The following is a 25348-nucleotide window of genomic DNA, read 5'->3' on the forward strand; positions in this document are numbered from 1 at the left end:
ACAACGAAATTGCAAGCAAAACTAATTGAAGTGAATTGAAGTGAATTATATTTATATAGCACTTTTTCTCTAGTGACTCAAAGCGCTTTTCATAGTGAAACCCAATATCTAAGTTACATTTAAACCAGTGTGGGTGGCAGGTGGGTAAAGTGTCTTGCCCAAGGACACAACGGCAGTGACTAGGATGGCGGAAGCGGGGATCGAACCTGGAACCCTCAAGTTGCTGGCACGGCCACTCTACCAACTGAGCTATACCGCCCCAAATAGAATGTTTAGTGTTAATACATTCACACAATAAACTACAGATGTTTACCCATACAGAAATCAAACAACATTTAAACATTGCACACAATGAATGGCTCAACACAATTAAATCTAAGGTGTAGTGTTATCGCCCTCTATTGGTCAAATTTAGCACTACAAGTTACTCTCAGACAAATAACAACATGACCACGAGTACAAAACACATCAAAGGGAGAAATTTCAATACAAAACAAACTAAATATCTTTATGCACAATATCTACTTGCAAAGATTTGACCAAGTTTCGTGATGAAGGTTACACGCTGGGATATCTACCATTGTTCAACTTGGATCAATCAATGTGTCCGTCGCTTAAAAGGTCCTACAGGACACAATGACTCCATTGATTGATTGATTGATTGAAACTTTTATTAGTAGATTGCACAGTACAGTACATTTTCCGTACAATTGACCACTAAATGGTAACATCCCAATAAGTTTTCCAAACTTGTTTCCACGTTAATCAATTCGTGGTAACTTGCTCGGGGCGGAACATTCTAACTTTGTTGTCCAGTCCGATTTTTGTATTTTATTTTCGATCGAATGAGTAGTCTTCTTCTACTCTCCCCACTGCTGCTTCTTTGAGACACATATGCCTCGCTGTTGCCCCTGTGGGGTGGTGGTAGTACTGCACATCTGAGCAACCCCTAGTTTGAATGATTGTGTGAATGTCTACCATTGTTCAACTTGTTGATGCTTTGATTGATTGATTAATTGAGACCTTTTTTAGTAGATTGCACAGTACAGTACATTTTCCGTACAATTGACCACTAAATGGTAACACCCCAATAAGTTCTTCAACTTGTTTAAGTCGGGGTCCACGTTAATCAATTCATGATAATGAATGGTCTGGTATGGTCCGTCGCTGAAAAGGTCCAATAGGAAACAATGACTGCATAGCATTCACACTTTGATGTCTAGTTGTTGTTAAATGTCCGATTTTCGCAATTTTTTTCAGTGTTGAATGAGTACCGTATTTTCTGACCATAGGGTTATAAGACGCAATGCCGATGAGCGGGTCGAGTCAGGTCTATTTCCATACAAAAGGCGCACCGGATTATAGGGCGCATTAAAGGGGTCATATTATTTATTTTTTTTTCTAAATGTAAAAGACTTCCTTGTCCGATAATGGCTTTTTTGCCGATATTGTCCAACTCTTAATTACCCATTCCGATATCAACCGATACCGATATATACAGTCGTGGAATGAACACATTATTATGCCTAATTTTGTTGTGATGCCCCGCTGGATGCATTAAACAATGTAACAAGGTTTTCCAAAATAAATCAACTCAAGTTATGGAAAAAAAATGCCAACATGGCACTGCCATATTTATTATTGAAGTCACAAAGTGCATTATTTTTTTTTAACATGCCTCAAAACAGCAGCTTGGAATTTGGGACATGCTCTCCCTGAGAGAGCATGAGGAGGTTGAGGTGGGCGGTGTTGGGAGGGCGGGGTTGAGGTGGTGGGTAGGGTGTTGCGGGGGGGTGTTGCGATTGACTAAGGGAGACGACGGCAACAAACACCAGGGGATTTTATGTTCAATTATTTATTATATATATAGTTAACATATATATATATAATAATAATAATAAAGAATACTAATAAACTATAGAATGGTGTGTGACAAAATCCAAGAGCGTATGTGTGTGACTATGTGTGTAGATTAGCTGTTGAGTGTTACCGTAGTGGGGGATGTATAATGTTCCGTCCCGGAAGAGTTAGTGCTGCAAGGGGTTCTGGGTATTTGTTCTGTTGTGTTTATGTTGTGTTACGGTGCGGATGCCGATATCAACCGATACCGATATATACAGTCGTGGAATTAACACATTATTATGCCTAATTTTGTTGTGATGCCCCGCTGGATGCATTAAACAATCTAACAAGGTTTTCCAAAATAAATCAACTCAAGTTATGGGAAAAAAAATGCCAACATGGCACTGCCATATTTATTATTGAAGTCACAAAGTGCATTATTTTTTTTAACATGCCTCAAAACAGCAGCTTGGAATTTGGGACATGCTCTCCCTGAGAGAGCATGAGGAGGTTGAGGTGGGCGGGGTTGGGGAGGGGGGGGTAAATTGTAGCGTCCCGGAAGAGTTAGTGCTGCAAGGGATTCTGGGTATTTGTTCTGTTGTGTTTATGTTGTGTTACGGTGCGGATGTTCTCCCGAAATGTGTTTGTCATTCTTGTTTGGTGTGGGTTCACAGTGTGGCGCATATTTGTAACAGTGTTAATGTTGTTAATATGGCCACCCTCGGTGTGACCTGTATGGCTGTTGACCAAGTATGAATTGCATTCACTTGTGTGTGTGAAAAGCCGTAGATATTATGTGATTGGGCCGGCACGCAAAGGCAGTGCCTTTAAGGCACGCCCCCAATATTGTTGTCTGGGAGAAATTCGGGAGAATGCCTTTTTAATGCATTACATGGATTCAATTCTTTAATATGTCAATAAACTTCTCAATCAATCAATCAAAAGTAAGCACAACCAGAATTATGCCGTACATTAGGCGCACCGGGTTATAAGGCGCACTGTCGATTTTGGAGAAAATGAAAGGATTTTAAGTGCGCCTTATAGTCCGAAAAATACGGTAGTCTGCTTCTACTTCACCCCTTGCTTCATTGTGACACACTGTTGCCCCCTGCGGAGTCGCGGGGGTAATGCATACATGAGCCAGACTCGTTTGAAAGGTTTCATCAAGCCTATTTGGGTGATGTTTGGCGGGCCAAATTAAAATCTTGTTGAATAGACGGCCTGCAGTATAATAATAATAATAATAATAATAATAATAATAATAATAGATTTTATTTGTAAAAAGCACTTTACATTGAGTAAACAACCTCAAAGTGCTACAGTGTATTAAAAAAAAAATAAAAAATTAAAGCTGCAAGCAGCGATGGACGGGACCGACTTTGTCGGCACATAAAATCCAAACCGAAACAGTAATGAAAAACTCTTTGGTTAGATTTTAATCAGAAGGGTTCAATCTCTCTCCTGTGCTAGTTTGAAGCCGACATGACAAACGCGCTCAGAGGAGATAATGTTTGAAAAAAGGTGACCGGTTTTTACAAAACTTTTGTTTTGAAGGGGGAATTGCAAACTTCCTGTTGATTTTTGCTGTGGGTTGTCAATATATGAAATGTAGGTCTAAGTGAGATATACATATAAGTTTTTGTTTCATGTCTCTAAGATATTCCTACTGGAAGTTACAGACAGTTTTGTCTGAGTTTTCCCTCCTAGGAGCAGTTGTGTCTGTGTTTTCTTCCTAGGGGGTGCTAGAGCGCAATTTTCAGTTATGGGTTTTTTTTTTTTTTTTATTATATCGCAATTATTGCCAGTCCTGATGTGTGTGTCTAGTTTGGTGAGTTTTGAAGCATGTTAAAAGGGTCAAATTACAGGTCAAAGAGGCAAAAGTGACTGTTTTTTACTAAAATTTTGTTTTGAAGGGGGAATTTCCAACTTCCTGTTGATTTTTGCTGAAGAATGTTAATTTATGAAATCTAGGTCTAAGTCAGACCTACATAGAAGTTTTTGTTCCATGTCTCTACGACATTCCTACCGGACGTTACAAGCAGTTTTGTCTGTGTTTTTTCCTAGGGGACGCTAGAGCGCAATTCTGAGTTTTGTGGGGTTTTTTTTTTTTATTAGATGGCAATTTTTGTCAGTCCTGATGTGTGTGTCAAATATGGTGAGTCTTGAAGCAAGTTAAGGGGGTCAAATTAGAGCTCAAAGAGGCGGCGGAATAATAATAATAATATTAAAGCTGCAAGCAGCGATGGACGGGACCGACTTTGACGGCACATAAAATCCAAACCGGAGCAGTAATTAAAACTCTTTGGTCAACTTTTAATCAGAAGGGTTCAATCTCTCTCCTGTGCTAGTTTGAAGCCGACATGACAAACGCGCTCAGAGGAGATAATGTTTGAAAAAAGAGGACCGGTTTTTACAAAACTATTGTTTTGAAGGGGGAATTGCAAACTTCCTGTTGAATTTTGCTGTGGGTTGTCAATATATGAAATGTAGGTCTAAGTAAGACCTACATATAAGTTTTTGTTTCATGTCTCTAAGATATTCCTACTGGAAGTTACAGACAGTTTTGTCTGAGTTTTCCTCCTAGGAGCAGTTGTGTCTGTGTTTTCTTCCTAGGAGGTGCTAGAGCGCAATTTTGAGTTATGGGGTTGGTTTTTTTTATTATATCGCAATTATTGCCAGTCCTGATGTGTGTGTCTAGTTTGGTGAGTTTTGAAGCATGTTAAAAGAGTCAAATTACAGCTCAAAGAGGCAAAAGTGACTGTTTTTACTAAAATTTTGTTTTGAAGGGGGAATTTCCAACTTCCTGTTGATTTTTGCTGAAGAATGTTAATTTATGAAATCTAGGTCTAAGTCAGACCTACATAGAAGTTTTTGTTTCATGTCTCTACGACATTCCTACCGGACATTACAAGCAGTTTTGTCTGTGTTTTTTCCTAGGGGACGCTAGAGCGCAATTTTGAGTTTTTTTATTAGATGGCAATTCTTGTCAGTCCTGATGTGTGTGTCAAATATGGTGAGTTTTGAAGCATGTTAAGGGGGTCCAATTAGAGCTCAAAGAGGCGGCGGAATAATAATAATAATAATAAAACACACAAAATACAATAGGGTCCTCCGTCCCAAAGGGACATTGCGGTCCCTAATAAAAAGATAATAAAAAATTTTTTTTTTTTTAAAAGAAGGGTTTTTAAGCCTTTTTTAAAAGCATCCACAGTCTGTGGTGCCCTCAGGTGGTCAGGGAGAGCGTTCCACAGACTGGGAGTGGTGGAGCAGAAAGCCCGGTCTCCCATTGTTCGTAGCTTTGTCCTCGGAAGTTGGAGGAGGTTAGCCTGTCCGGAGTGGAGGTGTCGTGTGGAGGATTTGGGGGTAGAGGGGGGCATTTCCATGGAGGCACTGGTGGGTTAGTAGGGAGACTTAGTATTCAATCCTGAGTGGAACAGGAAGCCAGTGAAGGGATTTGAGAGTTGGTGTGATATGGTCATATTTCCGCACTCTCATCAGGATCCTAGTAGCACTATACACTTCTTAATACGGTATCTGGCGGACTGTAAACCGATGTACTAACAAATGTGCTTACAAAAGCAAAAACAATCAGATTTCCTCTACAGGACATGTTGGCCTGATTACGGTTTGTTTACCTTGAGGAGTCATGTACAAAAACGTGATTTAAATGTCATAATGGATGGGGGAAGATGAGAAATACGGACTGAAAAAAAACAAAAATAGCTCGACTTTAAAATATGGCAATAGTCACGGAGCCAACTGTTGTGCAGAAGCTTTTACAGAAGCAACTCTCTAAATAACCATAATAAATATGCTGTACTGTAAAGCAAGCCAGTTACTCCACGTTTTCCAGGAAGATACTAAGGCATGCTTCCATGGATAATGTTCAGTGTGCACACAAACACAAGGGGAAGGCAAACAGACTGTCGTCGTTTTCCAAAGCCAAAACAGATCCATCCACCATCTTGGCCACAACTAGTCTGCCAGTTTTTTTGTTTTTTTGGTGGGGGGGAGACACACACACACAAGCACGCACATACCCAGGATGACAAGCTGACTGGGGTTTGTTTGCTCGGCAGGGGGATGGAGCCATCTGTCCCAGTGAAGGGTTAATCCAACCAAAAGCACAGGCTGCAGAATGCAACATTTTCCAGTCTTGAAGTGGTCTTTCTTGGGTTATTTGGGTTCGTGGGGACACAGAACGCGGCAATCAAAACCTGGCACCTGATTTTTGCCAAAGCCCCTCAAGAAAACTCCCTTCATGTCGGTGGCATTAAATGTCAATGTGGCTTTGGCTTTTTGGCGATTGGTGCAGACTCCTTTCAAGCGGGATGGAGTGTTTTGAGTGGAGGGAGGGTGTTTTCACTGACTGGAAGAGGCTCACACTGATGTGAGGACACACAAACACACACGACCACCAATCGGGGGATCCAAACAGGTCTTGCTCTGAATGACACAAGAAAAACATGGGCCTGGGTTTTGGGAACGAGGGGAGGTAAAAGGGAGAGATTAGGGAAACAAAAACCTGAAGGGCCAAGCGGTGCGGTGTAATGCTAAATCAGCCAGAAAGCTGCCTGAAAATGTCCCTCCCCACCCCCGTCAACACGCACACATGGCCTTTTGTCTTTTGATTACACTCAGTAAAAAGCACCGTGGGCTCGCGGCTACCTACAGCAAAGAAGGGACAAATGGGAAAGAAAGGCTCCAAAATGATCCATTTAGAAGGGCGGGGAGGGAGTGGGGAACGGATGGATGGACGGTTGGATGGGTAGCGATGGGGAGGTCATCCAGGCAAGAGGGACTGGGGGGTGGAAAGGGACTAAAATGAATCTAGAATAAAAAGGAGAAGAAAATCTCCAGACAAACAGATGCTGTCATGGCTCCCATGTCAATACAAGCACATTTTGTGTGATTCCACATGGAATACACATACAATAATGCATGAGAAGTGACACTTTGTACACACTTAGTGTAAGCACACACACACACACACACACACAGACATACCCGAGACAGACGCACACAGCTTCCGTTTGACCACAACACATCAGCCTCCATTACTGCAAGCGATGTGCCGCCTCGTCCCTGATCCCTCCCGCCTGATGCACCGCCATCCTCATCCCGCCCGCCTCTCCCCGTCTCTCCATCCCAACCCCCAACCGTCAAAATCGTAGCGTTGCCAGCACAAAGCCACATACCTCCGTCAGCGAGCCCCTTCTCCTTCCCTGGCGGTCCACGGAGCGTCGACAGGAGACGGAAGGGAAGACAATCCGTTCAGGTGTGGAAGAAAAAAAATCACGGTCCCCCTCCCCGTCCTCCGTTCCCAGCATCTGTGCCCTGTCCAGTTTGGTGAGCTAAGCTAAGCGGTGTCCACACATTGTCTCATACCCACACATGCACACACCAACGCTCGGCTTCTCCCGGTCTCTCGCTGGCTGACTGAGCCCCGCTGTCTCCCGTCTCGCAGGCACCCACATGCACCCGCCCACCACCCCTCTTCTTCTCTCTTTCCCTGTCCCAACCCTCCCTTTCTATTGATTGTTCACCCCCATTATTTCTTTTCAGGTTCTCATAGGTGCGTAGCAAAGAACAGCTGCGGATTGAGCAGGCACACCATAAAGTCAAATTGGATACAATCAAAGAACGGGGCCACGAGCAGTTCAAGTGATGAATAATACAGCATCAACCTCCCCAAGTCTAAGGAGACTCCAGTCAAGATAAAGCAACATTAGATAGGTATTACTCGAAATATGTGTACTATTGGTGGAAATACACTGCATCATATGGACATACTGGACTTTACATTGCTGCTCAAAGGGGTCATATTACCATTTTAATCTCCTTGTGGTCTAAATCAGTGGTCTCCAACCGGTCCGTGGGTCGATTGGTACCGGGCCGCACAAGAAATTAAAAATAAATAAATAAATAAAACATTTTTTTAAATTAAATCAACATAAAAAACACAAGATACACTTACAATTAGTGCACCAACCCAGAAAAACTCATACCTGCCAACTTTTGAAATCAGAAAAACCTAGTAGCCAGGGTCCAGGGGCCGCAGGCCCCGGTAGGTCCAGGACAAAGTCCTGGTGGGGTGTTCGACGCAAAATGATTACCGTATTTTCCGCACCATAAGGCGCCCTGGGTTATAAGCCGCGCCTTCAATGAACGGCATATTTCAAAACTTTGTCCACCTATAAGCCGCCCCGTGTTATAAGCCGCATCTAACTGCGCTAAAAGAATGTCAAAAAAACAGTCAGATAGGTCAGTCAAACTTTAATAATATATTAAAACCAGCGTGATGTGGGCGCGCATGGAATCGTATATCAACATGGACAGAGCTGCGTGAAAAAAGCCACCCGGCCTCTTCGCGTAAACTTAAACTTACCTTAACCACTCGCTCATCTTTTCTTCATCCATCCCTTCGAGTTAGCTTTTATGATGACGCCGGCTGGAAAGGTCTCTTTTGGCAAGGTCTTCCTTTTGAATATCACCATGGGTGGAAGTTTCTGGCCATTAGCATGGCAAGCTAGAACCACAGTGAAGGATGACTTCTCATTCCCTGTGGTGCGAATATTCACCGTACGTGCTCCCGTTGTATCCACAGTGCGGTTCACAGGAATATGAGTTGCTGTGAAATAGTAATCCGTGTGCGGATGGAGAGATTGCGTCTTTTCATGAACCGGATCCCTGTCGCTTAGTAGGAGCCATTTTGTGGTCTTTACAGATGTAAACACACAAAGGAAATGAAACGTACGGTAATATCCGCGCGCTTTTTCTTCTTCTACGCGGGCGGGTGGTTGCTTACAGTAGAAGAAGAAGCGCTTCCTGTTCTATGGGGGCGGGTGCTTACCTTGGCGGTTGCTTGCGTAGAAGAAGAAGCGCTTCCTGTTCTACCGGGAAAAAAGATGGCGGCTGTTTACCGAAGTTGCGAGACCGAAACTTTATGAAAATGAATCTTAATATTAATCCATATATAAAGCGCACCGGGTTATAAGGCGCACTGTCAGCTTTTGAGAAAATTTTTGGTTTTTAGGTGCGCCTTATAGTGCGGAAAATACGGTATTAGCATTCAGACAGGTTAAAATGTTGCTAAAACCATCACTGTTTGGGCGACGAAAAACGTTGAAAGTTTTCCACTTGTATCGCTAGCAACGGCATTAGACTTGTGTTTTTTTGTCCCAACGTGGTCTTTTACATCGCTAATTCCTCCGTGTCCGATCGAAAAAATCTTGTCTGCACAAGGTGCAATTCGCGTAGTTTTCACCCTTTTTGGAACGGATAATTATTCCCGGATAGGCTTTTGAATATTCTTCACGGAATGACTGCAGTTTTCTTTTCGGTTTAAGACTCGTTTGCGATTTTTCTCCGGCTGATTCCATGATCGTTCGCTCGTTTGGAAACAATGGCAACTGTATGGCGTCACATTAGTGCCAAAAACGTCTCGTCTCGACTACTGTAACGTATTATTTTGGGGTCTCCCTATGTCTAGCATTAAAAGATTACAATTGGTACAAAATGCAGCTGCTAGACTTTTGACAAGAACAAGAAAGTTTGATCATATTACGCCTATACTGTATATACCTTTATATACATATATATATACCTATACTGGCTCACCTGCACTGGCTTCCTGTGCACTTAAGATGTGACTTTAAGGTTTTACTACTTACGCATAAAATACTACACGGTCTAGCTCCGTCCTATCTTGTCGATTGCATTGTACCATATGTCCCGGCAAGAAATTTGCGTTCAAAGAACTCCGGCTTATTAGTGATTCCCAGAGCCCAAAAAAAGTCTGCGGGCTATAGAGCGTTTTCTATTGGGGCTCCAGTACTATGGAATGCCCTCCCGGTAACAATTAGAGATGCTACCTCAGTAGAAGCATTTAAGTCCCATCTTAAAACTCATTTGTATACTCTAGCCTTTAAATAGACCCCCCTGTTAGACCAGTTGATCTGCCGTTTCTTTTCTTTTCTCCTCTGCTCCCCTTTTCCTTGGGGGGGGGGGGGGCACAGGTCCGGTGGCCATGGATGAAGTGCTGGCTGTCCAGAGTCGGGACCCGGGGTGGACCGCTCACCTGTGCATCGGCTGGGCTGCTGACCCGTCTCCGCTCGGGATGGTGTCCTGCTGGCCCCACTATGGACTGGACTCTTACTATTATGTTGGATCCACTATGGACTGGACTCTCACAATATTATGTCAGACCCACTCGACATCCATTGCTTTCGGTCTCCCCTAGAGGGGGGGGGGGTTACCCACATATGCGGTCCTCTCCAAGGTTTTTCATAGTCATTCACATCGACGTCCCACTGGGGTGAGTTTTTCCTTGCCCTTATGTGGGCTTTGTACCGAGGATGTCGTTGTGGCTTGTGCAGCCCTTTGAGACACTTGTGATTTAGGGCTATATAAATAAAGATTGATTGATTGAGATTGAAAAATCCGAGCGCATAAAAACTGTTTTCGCGCGCTGATTCTCCACTTCGTGCGCGACACAATTTTGCGCGCGCGTGGTGCCTTTCTGCGCGCGCGCGGTGCCTTTCTGCGCGCTCTCTGTGTACTCCTGGCATCTCTCCTCGCGCTGTCATGTTTCTTTTTGGCACTTTGGGGGCGGGTATGCTTAGACGGCCCCTTCTTTCTGATTGGTCAGGCGAAAAATGCTGAAAAATGCTCAGACCATGCGCGACCATTTTGCGCACGCGCGGCACGAAGTGGAAAATCAGCGCGCGATAACAGTTTTTATGCGCTCGGATTTTTGGCACTAATGTGACGCCATACAACTGGTGCCTCGTGCTTGGCAGCGGTGCTATAAATAGCCTCGCGCCTGGCATTCGGAATGGCTCGATAGGAAGTTACGGGAAGCAGTGTCGATTGTCATTGTTGTTACGCGATTTCGTGAATAAAACTTTTTAAAAAATATATATTTTTAATTAATGAAAAACCGTACTTTTTATCACTGCAACCGTAACCCGGAATAGGTTGATGAAAACCGTACTAATTACGGGAAAACCGGAGTAGTTGGCAGGTATGAAAACTCCCTCCCCCATTCACACTCATTCACACAAAAGGGTTGTTTCTTTCTGTTATTAATATTCTGGTTCCTACATTATATATCAATATACAAACCCCGTTTCCATATGAGTTGGGAAATTGTGTTACGTGTAAATATAAACGGAATACAATGATTTGCGAATCATTTTCAACCCAAAATCAGTTGAATATGCTACAAAGACAACATATTTGATGTTCAAACTGATAAACATTTTTTTTTTTTTTGCAAATAATCATTAACTTTAGAATTTGATGCCAGCAGCACGTGACAAAGAAGTTGGGAAAGGTGGCAATAAATACTGATAAAGTTGAGGAATGCTCATCAAACACTTATTTGGAACATCCCACAGGTGAGCAGGCTAATTGGGAACAGGTGGGTGCCATGATTGGGTATAAAAGTAGATTCCATGAAATTCTCAGGATGGGGCGAGGGTCACCACTTTGTCAACAAATGCGTGAGCAAATTGTCGAACAGTTTAAGAAAAACCATTCTCAACCAGCTATTGCGAGGAATTTAGGGATTTCACCATCTACGGTCCGTAATATCATCAAAGGGTTCAGAGAATCTGGAGAAATCACTGCACGTAAGCAGCTAAGCCCGTGACCTTCGATCCCTCAGGCTGTACTGCATCAACAAGCGACATCAGTGTGTAAAGGATATCACCACATGGGCTCAGGAACACTTCAGAAACCCACTGTCAGTAACTACAGTTGGTCATTACATCTGTAAGTGCAAGTTAAAGCTCTCCTATGCAAGGCGAAAACCGTTTATCAACAACACCCAGAAACGCAGTCGGCTTCGCTGGGCCTGAGCTCATCTAAGATGGACTGATACAAAGTGGAAAAGTGTTCTGTGGTCTGACGAGTCCACATTTCAAATTGTTTTTGGAAACTGTGGACGTCGTGTTCTCCGGACCAAAGAGGAAAAGAGCCATCCGGATTGTTATAGGCACAAAGTTGAAAAGCCAGCATGTGTGATGGTATGGGGGTGTATTAGTGCCCAAGGCATGGGTAACTTACACATCTGTGAAGGCACCATTAATGCTGAAAGGTACATACAGGTTTTGGAGCAACATATGTTGCTATCCAAGCAACGTTACTATGGGCGCCCCTGCTTATTTCAGCAAGACAATGCCAAGCCATGTGTTACATCAACGTGGCTTCATAGTAAAAGAGTGCGGGTACTAGACTGGCCTGCCTGTAGTCCAGACCTGTCTCCCATTGAAAATGTGTGGCGCATTATGAAGCCTAAAATAGCACAACGGAGACCCCCGGACTGTTGAACAACTTAAGCTGTACATCAAGCAAGAATGGGAAAGAATTCCACCTGAGAAGCTTGAAAAATGTGTCTCCTCAGTTCCCAAAAGTTTACTGAGTGTTGTTAAAAGGAGAGGCCATGTAACACAGTGGTGAACATGCCCTTTCCCAACTACTTTGGCACGTGTTGCAGCCATGAAATTCAAAGTTAATTATTATTTGCAAAAAAAAATGAAGCTTATGAGTTTGAACATCAAATATCTTGTCTTTGTAGTGCATTCAACTGAATATGGGTTATGCAAATCATTGTATTCAGTTTATATTTACATCTAACACAATTTCCCAACTCATATGGAAACGGGGTTTGTATATCAATACAGTCTGCAAGGGATACAGTCCATAAGCATACATCATTGTATTTCTTTATGACTAAAAAACAAACAAAACAAAAAAAACAAACAAAAAAATTAAAACAAGCTATTAATGCACTTTTGTGCATGATGTCACTAAGATGACATATCAAAACAACACTAAATTAAAGTGCCCTTTTTGTACAGTACGCCAATACAATAGTTTAAAACAAATAAAGTGCACTTTTGTGCATGATGTCACACAAGATATTTCAATAAGTGTCAAATAACAATGAGCTGCATAATATGAAATTCGCTGTGTGGTAGGTTCCTGCGGACGTTATCTCCTTCTCTTGTTGACTATTTTTTTTCATACGGTGTTGATGTGGAAATGGTTGCTTGGGCATTTTGTTGGTGTGGCACAGAACGGAGATGTTGACATGCGGAGTTTCAAGCACTCTTCGTTCTCTAGCGGGTGACTTTTCAAATGATGCTACAAATTAGCAGTAATGCTACTTTTTGTAGCAACGCTTTTGCCGCACACTTAAACATATTACTGTTGTCTGTTCGACATCTTCCCGCTTGAAGCCAAACCACCGCCAGACGTGCTGTTTTTCTTGGGAATGAATTCTTACTTCATTTGTTACCAGATTCGCACCTTCTCTCTCTCGTATTACCACTCGCACCACAGCTATCGTTACCCATGCCGCTACCTCTCTGCTGTGCGAGGGCGTATGACGTTACACACGTGACAGTATGTGACGTATGTAAGAAGGTGCGCTTGTTTTACGTCTCTGTGAGAAGGAGAGACAAGAAAGAGTGGAAAGAGCCTGTAGTGTAAAAGCAACAGCGTGAGAACTTATACTCCAATATCACGATATAGTCATTTTCTATATCGCACAGAGACAAACTTGCGATATATCGAGTATATTCCATATATCGCCCAGCCCTACTTGCTGAGTTGGAGCTTTACAAAACTACTCGTAGCAAATATGTGTTCAAGAAGTACAAATAATATCAAAAATAACACTTAAATAGGAAACGCTAAACGTTAAATCGAGGCAAATCTCAAACGGCTTATTTAAAAACAAGGCAAAATTGTTTTGTAACGGTTTTTGGATTCCCATTTTCTGCACAATACAGAAAACCAGGTACCAACAGGCAAGACAAGTGGGTTCTGCATAACACGACCCTTTTATGAATGTAACACAAATGGTATAAACACCTGTTAGAATAATCATCTATATATATTATCACACAACTTTAGTATGCTTAAAGTCCGTTGCTATAGTTATTAGCTATTGTGCTCAAGTTAGACTTTTGTATCTGTGCTTGTCTGAGAGGTGGCCTCAGCCGCAGATGTTATCTTTGTTTTAGCCCGCTAACAGCCAAGGACTTCAAGGACCTCAACGAAGATAAGACGACAGCACGCGGACGCAGCAGAGACAAGGTGAAATCACAAGGCCCCCAGCACATTCCGTCACGTATTGTGCGTACTGGACCTGCTTTGCATGATATATGTGACCACTCCTTTTAGAGGCGGCCTCAGTGATGTTGACTAGGGAACTCCTGAATAAATAGAGGGACACGGGAGCTGTACCTTAGAGCAGTGTTTTTCAACCTTTTTTGAGCCAAGGCACATTTTTTGTGTTGAAAAAATCCGGAGGCACACCGCCAGCAGAAATAATTAAAAAACGAAACTCAGTTAAAAGTAAAAAGTTGTCGTCGCAATTGTTGGATATGACTTTAAACCATAACCAACTATGCATCACTATCGCTCTTGTCTCAAAGTAGGTGTACTGTCACCACCTGTCACATCACGCCGTGACTTATTTGGAGTTTTTTGCCATTTTCCTGTGTGTAGTGTTTTAGTTATTGTCTTGCGCTCCTATTCTTGTGGCTTTTTCTCTTTTTTTGGTATTTTCCTGTAGCAGTTTCATGTCTTCCTTTGAGCGATATTTTCCGCATCTACTTTGTTTTAGCAATCAAGAATTATTATTTTTATACTTCTTTGCGGAGACATTGTTGATTGTCATGTCTAGTTTGGATGTAAATTGTCTTTGCTCCACAGTAAGTCTTTGCTGTCGTCCAGCATTCTGTTTTTGTTTAGTTTGTAGCCAATTCAGTTTTAGTTTTGTTCTGCATAGCCTTCCCTAAGCTTCAATGCCATAGGGGCACTCACCTTTTGTTTATTTTTGGTTTAAGCATTAGACACCTTTTTTACCTGCACACTGCCTCCCACTGTTTTTGACATCGACAAAGCAATTAGCTACCGGCTGCCACCTACTGATATGGAAGAGTATTACACGGTTACTCTGCCAAGCTCTAGACAGCACCGACACTCAACAACAACACATCATTTTCAGACTATAATTACTGGTTTGCAAAAAACATTTTTAACCCAAATAGGTGAAATTAGATCATCTCCCACGGCACAAGACTGTGACTAAGTGTGCAGCTCCATGCGTTCTCCTCATGAGCTAAATTGAACTCTGTCTCTGCATGATTCCTTGCTTCTTGTCTGATTAATAGATGTCATCAGTGTTTGAACCTGACAACACCTCATTAAATATTCATATTAGTTTGTTGAATGTACACTTATTTGACACAGCTATTATATTCGTAGGATTACAGCAGCTATCACATTCCCTCAGCCAAACAAATTAGTTGCAGCCTATCTTTTATGAAAATAGAAAAAGTCAAATGTCACGGCCATTGTGTCATAAATATACACACTGTATCTCACAGTGACCTTTGAATTCAGACAAATGCCTGTGAGTCATTCGTTGAGCTCCTAAAATATCAAATTGAAGACAATGAGAAGGCTTAGGGGTCCAACCCGAAAATAATGTTTTTAGTCATATCCGTCGCCGGTGCAGAGAAGTCAAACGTGTTGTTCTTCGGCCAAGAAGCCGACCGGCACACATTTGTGTGCATAGGTCAGCTTGCGTTTATCAGATACAACACTTCCATAACTATGAAGGCAATATAGACATGAAGAGCAAGTCCACATCGAGGAGTTAAGGCAAAAATGCAAACCTGCTTAGCATTTCGCAACGTTTTAAAGGGGAACATTATCACAATTTCAGACAGCCCAATTTTCATCAATTAATATATTCTGTAGACATACCCTCATCCGCGCTCTTTTCCTGAAAGCTGATCTGTCCAGTTTTGGAGTTGATGTCAGCAGGCCAGGGAAGCTAGGGTCGATAGGGGGTTTAGCTCGCTCGTCTGCGGGAACAAACTGCCGCCATTGCTTGCCGTGCTAGCGAGGTCCTTTGTCCCTGAATTGCTCACACACTCCGGCAGATTCAATGGGGGTCTGGCGGCAGATTTCTTTGACTTTATGGTTGGAAATGCATCTGCTTTGAGTGTCGCAGGATATCCACACATTCTTGCCATCTCTGTCGTAGCATAGCTTTCGTCGGTAAAGTGTGCGGAACAAACGTCCAATTTCTTGCCACTTTGGCATCTTTGGGCCACTGGTGCAACTTGAATCCGTCCCTGTTCGTGTTGTTACACCCTCCGACAACACACCGACGAGGCATGATGTCTCCAAGGTACGGAAAACAGTCGAAAAAAACGGAAAATAACAGAGCTGATTTGACTCGGTGTTTGAGAAAATGGCGGATTGCTTCCCGATGAGCGAATAATAGAAAGGCGTTTAATTCGCCAAAATTCACCCATTTAGAGTTCGGAAATCAGTTAAAAAAATATATGGTCTTTTTTCTGCAACATCAAGGTATATATTGAGGCTTACATAGGTCTGGTGATAATGTTCCCCTTTAACATCATTATTTCTCAAAGGACAAAAACAAATGATTCAAATACTAAACTTTCAGTCTCTTTCTGGAGAAGCGCCAACATGTTGAACTGTAAAGGCAAGCTGATAACAACTGTAAAGACATATTTCAATCAAACACAACTAGACTTTTCTGTTTGTCTTAAAAAAGGTTATATATACCGTATTTTCCGGACCATAGGGCGCACCAGATTATAAGGCGCATATTTTGGATCTTTTTTCATATATAAGACGCATTAACAACCTCTTAAGGCCCAAGCTGTTCGTTTACATGCTTTTTTTATTTCTCTTTGCTATTTGGGCTTATTGGACCCCAATTAGAATAAAAACTAAGAATCATCTGTTGATATGATGTACTTAGTCCATAAGTACACAAACGTGTACGTCATGTTTAGTGACATGCCAATTCTTATTTTTACACTTTTTTTTTTCCAAATTCCATTGTATGTTATACTCTTCTGACACCACCAGATGGCAGTATAGGTGTCCACATAAGTGGCCATAAGACCCCAATTCAGTAGTGTACACAATTTTGGAAATAAGAGCTAAAAGGTGCTGTCCACACATGTGGCCACTAAGCCTTTAGAGGTTTTAAGGAAGTCATATTTTTATTTTATTTTTTAAATGTAAAACACTTCCTTGTGGTCTACATAACATGTAATGGTAGTTCTTTGGTCAAAATGTTGCATAGATGATGTTTTACAGATCATCTTCAAGCAGCTTTCTGACAGTCGCTTCAGGATGCGCCGTTTTGTGGGCGGTCTTATTTACGACAGCGTCTTCTCCCCGTCATCTTTGTTGTAGCGGTGTAGCGTGCAAGGACGGGGGTGGAAGAAGTGTCAAAAGACGGAGCTAACTTGTTTTAATGACATTCAGACTTTACTTCAATCAATAACGGAGCAGCATCCACCGGAGCAGTGTCCCGTGAAAAACCGTCCGACAGGAACTCTCTAATAACTAAAGTTCCCTGGGTGAATAATGTAAACTCACTACACCGGTATGTTTTAGCACTTTCATGGAACTTTACACTACTTTATATTAGAAATGGCAACAGCAGAGGATGAATGTCCCATAACAAGAAGATAGAGAAAAAAAAGAAGCTTTTTGACTACAAAGGCGGACGCGCACAATTTTTCAGGAATAATGCAGATCTCAGAAGGTAAGAAAAGTTGTTTTTGCATAATATTGTGAAACAAAACACCAGATAATATGTCTTACCTTATACACACACACTAGAGATGCGTGGTTTGCGGGCACAACCGCGGAGTCCGCGGATTATCCGCGGATCGGGCGGATGAAATTTAAAAAAATTAGATTTTATCCGCGGGTCGGGTCGGGTCGGGCGGTTGAAATAAAAAAAAATTAGATTTTAAATAGATTCAGGTGGGTGGCAGTTAAACCAATTCGGAAATATATATACATAGTTAAATGTTGTTACCCACATACGAAAAACGAGCAGGCACCTGCAGCATATGCCACAACAGAAGAAAAAAAAAAGAAGAGATGGACACTTTTACGGAGCGGAGAAGGGACGCCTCGCCGGGGTCCGGGACCGAGGCCCCTTCCCCGAGAGGGCCCCACCGGGAGCCGTAGCTGAGGCGATCCGCAAGAAGGGCCCGACGCACGTCCAGGGTCACCACCGCGCCCACCGCACCGACACCCCGCCTCGTCCGCCTTCGGCGCGGCCGGCGTCACGCAGGTAAGCAGCTTACCTGCCCGCCACCCCCGGGGGCACGTAACAGGGGTCACTCCGCGCGCAGTGCGCTCACGAAAGGGGTGGGGCTCACCCTGGTTGATATAGACAGCAGGACGGTGGCCATGGAAGTCGGAACCCGCTAAGGAGTGTGTAACAACCCACCTGCCGAATCAACTAGCCCTGAAAATGGATGGCGCTGGAGCGTCGGGCCCATACCCGGCCGTCGCCGGCAGCGAGACGCGCTTGGAGGTGCGCTCAGCGCGGCTCCCATATGATTGCGCACTGGTGTGCGTCTGGGTCGTGACAGCGTGGTACGCCAATGTCTGTGCTGCATTGGATCAGTCTCCTTTCTTTAACAGGCAAAAGCTTTATAACCTCACTAATGCCTTGCATCGTCTATATTAGATATATAACAACGGGCGGGTGCGGGCGGGTGCGGGCGGGTGCGGTTCTGATCAAATGTTACATCGGGTGGATGGCGGATGGTTGACGACTTTCTGATGCGGTTGCGGATGAAATAATTGCCTATCCGCGCATCTCTAACACACACCATAATAATACTCCTATGTTGAAGCACAGTACAATCCATCAAGCGGTGCGGCTTCAAAGTCCTACTAAAACATTTCGGTAGATTTTTGAGCGCCGTGTGTAATGTTTGATATTTTCAATGGAACATACAAAATGTTGGTGTTGTTTACTTGAGTCATATTGCAGTCTACACGTATCTCTTATATTTGACTGGTCACACTTATCATTACACCATGTACCAAATAAAATAGCTTCGAGGTCGGTAAGCAAAACCAGAATTATTCCTTACATTAGGCGCACCGGGTTATAAGGCGCACTGTCGATTTTTGAGACGAAAAAAAAAGTATTTTAAGTGCGCCTTATAGTCCGGAAAATACAGTAGGTTGTATTCAGTCATGTGGGAACGCCCATTTGTCCCCTCCTGAACTAAGCAATGTCGAAGCAACCACTTGAAACCTGCGAACAAACTATGAAGCAACACATCTCATCTCCTTATGTTGTTGTGGACGAGACCACCTGTGCTTGCTCAATGTACACACATGACGGCAATCGTAACTCCATTCACAATTTTTAATTTTTTACACAGTCTCGAATCGGCAGAAAACGGAAAATAATGATTTTTTCCGCTCCCTGTATGATCAGTGTCAGAGCTTGGTCCGCATTGCCGGCAGTAAGTCGGACACGTTTCCGGTGAGGGTTGGACTCCGCCAAGGCTGCCCTTTGTCACCGATTCTGTTCATAACTTTTATGGACAGAATTTCTAGGCGCAGTCAAGGCGTTGAGGGGATCTGGTTTGGTGGCTGCAGGATTAGGTCTCTGCTTTTTGCAGATGATGTGGTCCTGATGGCTTCATCTGGCCAGGATCTTCAGCTCTCGCTGGATCGGTTCGCAGCCGAGTGTGAAGCTACTGGGATGAGAATCAGCACCTCCAAGTCCGAGTCCATGGTTCTCGCCCGGAAAAGGGTGGAATGCCATCTCCGGGTTGGGGAGGAGACCCTGCCCCAAGTGGAGGAGTTCAAGTACCTCGGAGTCTTGTTCACGAGTGAGGGAAGAGTGGATCGTGAGATCGACAGGCGGATCGGTGCGGCATCTTCAGTATTGCGGACGATGTATCGATCCGTTGTGGTGAAGAAGGAGCTGAGCCGGAAGGCAAAGCTCTCAATTTACCGGTCGATCTACGTTCCCATCCTCACCTATGGTCATGAGCTTTGGGTTATGACCGAAAGGACAAGATCACGGGTACAAGCGGCCGAAATGAGTTTCCTCCGCCGGGTGGCGGGGCTCTCCCTTAGAGATAGGGTGAGAAGCTCTGTCATCCGGGGGGAGCTCAAAGTAAAGCCGCTGCTCCTCCACATCGAGAGGAGCCAGATGAGGTGGTTCGGGCATCTGGTCAGGATGCCACCCGATCGCCTCCCTCGGGAGGTGTTTAGGGCACGTCCGACCGGTAGGAGGCCACGGGGAAGACCCAGGACACGTTGGGAAGACTATGTCTCCCGGCTGGCCTGGGAACGCCTCGGGATCCCCCGGGAGGAGCTGGAGGAAGTGACTGTGGAGAGGGAAGTCTGGGCTTCCCTGCTTAGGCTGCTGCCCCCGCGACCCGACCTCGGATAAGCGGAAGAAGATGGATGGATGGATGGATGATTTTTTTGACTGCTACAATGGCATCAGATTGCACCTTCTTAGCATAAACACACTGCTGCTCCCGTCATTCACTCTCTGTTTGCTAGGGCTTCATTCAACTCAGCATGGAGGCGTTACCTTGAAAGAAACCCCCACCAGTCGCTCTTATTGTCATCGGCAGCATGTTAAGACCCCCCGTTCAACCTGTCCCACGGTCAGTATGGCTCGGTATAGAAACCACAATTTACATGAGGTTTTAACTTGAATGATTTGAGAATTACCGTATTTTTCGGACTATAAAGTTAAAGTCCCAATGATTGTCACACACACACACCAGGTGTGGTGAAATTTGTCCCCTTGTTCACCCCCTGGGAGGTGAGGGGAGCAGTGAGCAGCAGCATGGGCCACGCTTGGTAATCATTTGGTGATTTAACCCCCAATTCCAGCCCTTGATGCTGAGTGTCAAGCAGGGAGGCAATGGCTCCCATTTTTATGTAGTCTTTGGTATGACTCGGCTGGGGTTTGAACTCACAACCTACCCATCTCAGGGCGGACACTCTAACCACAAGGCCACTGAGCCGGACTATAAGGCGCACTTAAAATCCTTTCATTTTCTCAAAACTCGATAGTGCGGGTAATGTACGGAATAATTTTGGTTGTGGCTACTGACCTCGAAGCTATTTTATGGTGAAATGATAAGTGTAATAATAATAATAATTAAAGCTGCAAGCAGCGTTGGTCGGGCCCGCGTATTTGGCAGGTGCTAGTCCTAAATGTCCCAATACTTTTGTCCAGTGATAGTCGTAAGTGTCCCAATACTTTTGTCTACTTTTAGTCTGAAGTGTCCCAAGACTTTTGTCTAGTGTACCTACCTTGTCTGCATTGTGTGGGCACGTTGGTGCTTCCTGCTTTTAAGAGGCCATCTTAAAAAAACAGCAGCGCAGTAGCATCAGCGCAGCGGGTCTTTGAAGGGTCATAAAATCAAAACCGGAGCAGTTAGAAAAAAAGCGCTTCTGTCATTGTAATCACAAGGGTTCAATCTCTCTCCTGTGTTAGTTTGAAGGCGAAACGACAAACGCGCTCAGAGGAGATCGTTTTTGAAGGAAGGTGACCGGTTTTTACAAAAAATTTGTTTTGAAGGGGGAATAGCAAACTTCCTGTTGATTTTTGCTGGGGGTTGTCAATTTATGAAATGTAGGTCTAAGTGAGACCTACGAAGAGGTTTTTGTTTCATGTCTCTCCGACCTTCCCAGTGGGAGTTACAGGCAGTTTTGTCATTTTTTTCTTCCGAGGAGCAGTTTTTTCTCCGTTTTATTCAAAAATTGCTGTAGAGCGCAATTTTTAAATTTGGGGTTAGGTTTTTTTATTAGATCGCAATTTTTGCCAGTCCTGATGTGTGTATTCAGTTCGGTGAGTTTTGAAGCGTGTTAAGGGGGTCAAATTACAGCTCAAAGAGGCAAAAGTGACTGTTTTTAGTACTTTTTTGTCTTGAAGGGGGAATTGCCAACTTCCTGTTGATTTCTGCCCGATGATATACGATTATGAAAACTAGGTCTAAATTAGACCTACATACAGGTTTTCGTTTCATGTCTCTCCGATCTTCCTAGTGGGAGATATAGGCAGTCTAGTTGTTTTTTTTCCTAGGGGTTGCTAAAGCGCAATTTTGAGTTTTGGGGTTCGGTTTTTTTTTAAAAAGGTAATTTTCGCAGGTCCTGATGTGTGGGTCAAATATGGTGAGTTTTGAAGCATGTTAAGTGGGTCAAATTGCAGCTCAAAGAGGCGGCCGGTATAATAATAATAAAACCTTACAAATACAATAGGTCCTTATGTCCCATTGCATAAGGACTCCCTTTGGCCCATGCGGGCCCTAATAATACCTGGGATTTATATAGCGCTTTTCTAAATACCCAAAGTCGCTTTACATGTGTGTGTGTGTGTGTGTGTGTGTGTGTGTGTGTGTGTGTGTGTGTGTGTGTGTGTGTGTGTATTAGAAAAAATAAAAATACAAATAAAAATATAAGAAAGGTGTGACCAGTAATGGCAGTCACACATAAGAGATATGTGTAGACTGCAATATGATGGCAGTCACACATAAGAGATATATACGTGCAGACTGCAATATGACTCCAGTAAACAACACCAATATTGTGTATTTTCCATTGAGAATATAGAACATAACACACAGCGCTCAAAAATCTATCAAAATGTTTTAGTAAAAAAAAAGGTACGTGACTGAATACAACACACCGTATTTTCCAGACTATAAGGCGCACTTAAAATCCTTTTTGTCCCCTCTAAACTCGATAGTGCGCCTTAAAACCCGGTGCGCCCTAATGTAAGGAATGATTCTGGTTTTGCTTACCAACCTTGAAGGTATTTTATTTGGTACATGGTGTAATGATAAGTGTGACCAGTGGATGGGAGCCGAACATAAGAGATACGTGTAGACTGCAATATGACTCAAGTAAACAACGCCAACATTTTATATGTTCCATTGAAAATATAAAATATTACACACGGAGCTCAAAAATCCATCAAAATGTTTTAGTAGGACTTTGGTAAGCTATGAAGCCGCACCGCTTGATGGATTGTACTGTGCTTCAACATAGGAGTATTATTATGGTGTGTGTATAAGGTAAGACATATCTGGCGTTTTGTTTCGCAATATTATGCAAAAGAAAAATGATTTTAAGTAGAGATGTCCGATAATGGCTTTTTTGCCGATATCCGATACCGATATCAACCGATACCGATATATACAGTCGTGGAATGAACACATTTTTATGCCTAATTTTGTTGTGATGGCCCGCTGGATGCATTAAACAATGTAACAAGGTTTTCCAAAATAAATCAACTCAAGTTATGGGGAAAAAAAATGCCAACATGGCACTGCCATATTTATTATTGAAGTCACAAAGTGCATTTTTTTTTTAACATGCCTCAAAACAGCAGCTTGTAATTTGGGACATGCTCTCCCCTGAGAGAGCATGAGGAGGTTGAGGTGGGCGGGGTTGGGGTCCCGGAAGAGTTAGTGCTGCAAGGGGTTCTGGGTATTTGTTCTGTTGCCGGTGCGGATGTTCTCCCGAAATGTGTTTGTCATTCTTGTTTGGTGTGGGTTCACAGTGTGGCGCATATTTGTAACAGTGTTAAAGTTCTTTATACGGCCATCCTCAGTGTGACCTGTATGGCTGTTGACCAACTATGCGTGGTATTCACTTGTGTGTGTGTGAAAAGCCGTAGATATTATGTGATTGGGCCGGTACGCAAAGGCAGTGGAAATCGGGAGAAATTCGGGAGAATGGTTGCCCCGGGAGAATTTTCGGGAGGGGCACTGAAATTCGGGAATCTCCCGGGAAAATTCGGAGGGTTGGCAAGTATGACTGGGAGACGCAACTGCTCTGTACTTCTCCGTGTACCACTCCGTACAGCGGCGTTTTAAAAAGTCATACATTTTACTTTTTGAAACCGATACCGAAAATTTCCAATATTAAATTTCAAAGCATTTATCGGTCGATAATATCGGCAGTCCGGTATTATCGGACATCTCTATTTTCAACGGAACATTTAAAGTTTTAGTGTTGTTTACTAGCGTCATATTGCAGTCCACGCCGCGTATCTCTTATGTGTGTCTGCCATCTACTGGTCACACTTATCATTACACCATGTACCAAATAAAATTGCTTTGAGGTCGGTAAGTACAACCAGAATAATTTCCGATATTACATTTTAAAGCATTTATCGGACGATGATATCAATATTATCGGACATCTCTAATTTTAAAGTGTGCCCTAATAGTCAGAAAAATACGGTATATGATCGACACTTGAGTGATTAGACTTTTTCAGATCATAATATTTACAATGTCTTAGTATTGCCAGATATTATTGATTCAGTCCAATTTCTGCGTGAAATCATCTCTCTGGCTCATGTGATTGGACACTCCAAAAAAAGACAACCCCGGCTTGTTGGTGCTCACACAGCCGAGTTAAGTGCAAGACTAGATCAGGGGTGCTCACACTTTTTCTGCAGGCGAGCTACTTTTCAATTGATCAAGTCGTGGGGATCTACCTCATTCATATATATAATTTATATTTACTTATTTATGTAATATATGTTTTTGTTAACAAGTTAAAGGTGTTTAATGATAATGCAAGCATGTTTAACACATATAGTTAATATTGTTAATACATTAAAGGTGTTTAATGATAATACAAGTATGTTTAATACATATAGTTAATATTGTTAACAAGTTAAAGGTGTTTAATGATAATACAAGTATGTTTAATACATATAGTTAATATTGTTAACAACTTAAAGGTGGTTAAAGATAAAACAAGCATGGTTAACACATATAGTTAATATTGTTAACAACTTAAAGGTGGTTAAAGATAATACAAGCATGTTTAACACATATAGTTAATATTGTTAATAAGTTAAAGGTGGTTAAAGATAATACAAGCATGTTTAACACATATAGTTAATATTGTTAATAAGTTAAAGGTGGTTAAAGATAATACAAGCATGTTTAACACATATAGTTAATATTGTTAATAAGTTAAAGATAATACAAGCATGTTTAACACATATAGTTAATATTGTTAATAAGTTAAAGGTGGTTAAAGATTATACAAGCATGTTTAACACATATAGTTAATATTGTTAACAAGTTAAAGGTGGTTAAAGATAATACAAGCGTGTTTAACACATATAGATTCCTTTCTTTCATGAAGACAAGAATATAAGTTGGTGTATTACCTGATTCTGATGACTTGCATTGATTGGAATCAGACAGTGGTGATGATAATGTCCGCATTTTCGAATGGAGGAGAAAAAAAGTCCTCCTTTCTGTCCAATACCACATGAAAGTGGTTGGTTTTTGGCATCTTATTTGTCCGGCTTCAGTACTCATTTGTATACACTTTACAAGAAATACATTGTCGGCAAACTCCGTAGCTTGCTAGCTTGTGCACGCCAGCTTTCTGAGACTCTTATTTTGGTAGCGCAGGCAGGATGAAGCAGAGCTTTTATTGTGCAACTGTGCAGTCGGGTCTTTGGAGTTTTGACGACAGGTACGGCGCCAGAGTCTGTTGAAATAAAGCGTTTCTCGCCTTCCAGTCGGTAATTTTAATGAGCTGGCAGCAGCCAGTGTCATCTCAGAAGACCCTCGGGTGCCGTGAATGTCAATCAAGTGACGAAAGTGAC

The 25348-nt window shown here is 42.7% G+C and overlaps 1 protein-coding gene across 6 annotated transcripts in view; it reads right to left on the bottom strand.

The window, feature by feature from the left end:
• The window catches only part of magi1b (membrane associated guanylate kinase, WW and PDZ domain containing 1b), a 497598-nt gene that overhangs the window by 262350 nt on the left and 209900 nt on the right, over positions 1-25348 (bottom strand). Inside the window, exon 1 of one of the 6 annotated variants that reach the window (XM_061932503.1) lies at positions 7041-7290. The exons of the other annotated variants lie outside the window; for them this stretch is intronic. The gene's annotated coding sequence lies outside the window, so the exon portion shown is untranslated. Of the gene's footprint in view, positions 1-7040; positions 7291-25348 lie in introns of those variants that run through there. 6 annotated transcript variants of the gene reach the window in all.

This window comes from Nerophis lumbriciformis, linkage group LG38 (assembly GCF_033978685.3).
Source record: "Nerophis lumbriciformis linkage group LG38, RoL_Nlum_v2.1, whole genome shotgun sequence".
Taxonomy (NCBI): domain Eukaryota; kingdom Metazoa; phylum Chordata; class Actinopteri; order Syngnathiformes; family Syngnathidae; genus Nerophis; species Nerophis lumbriciformis.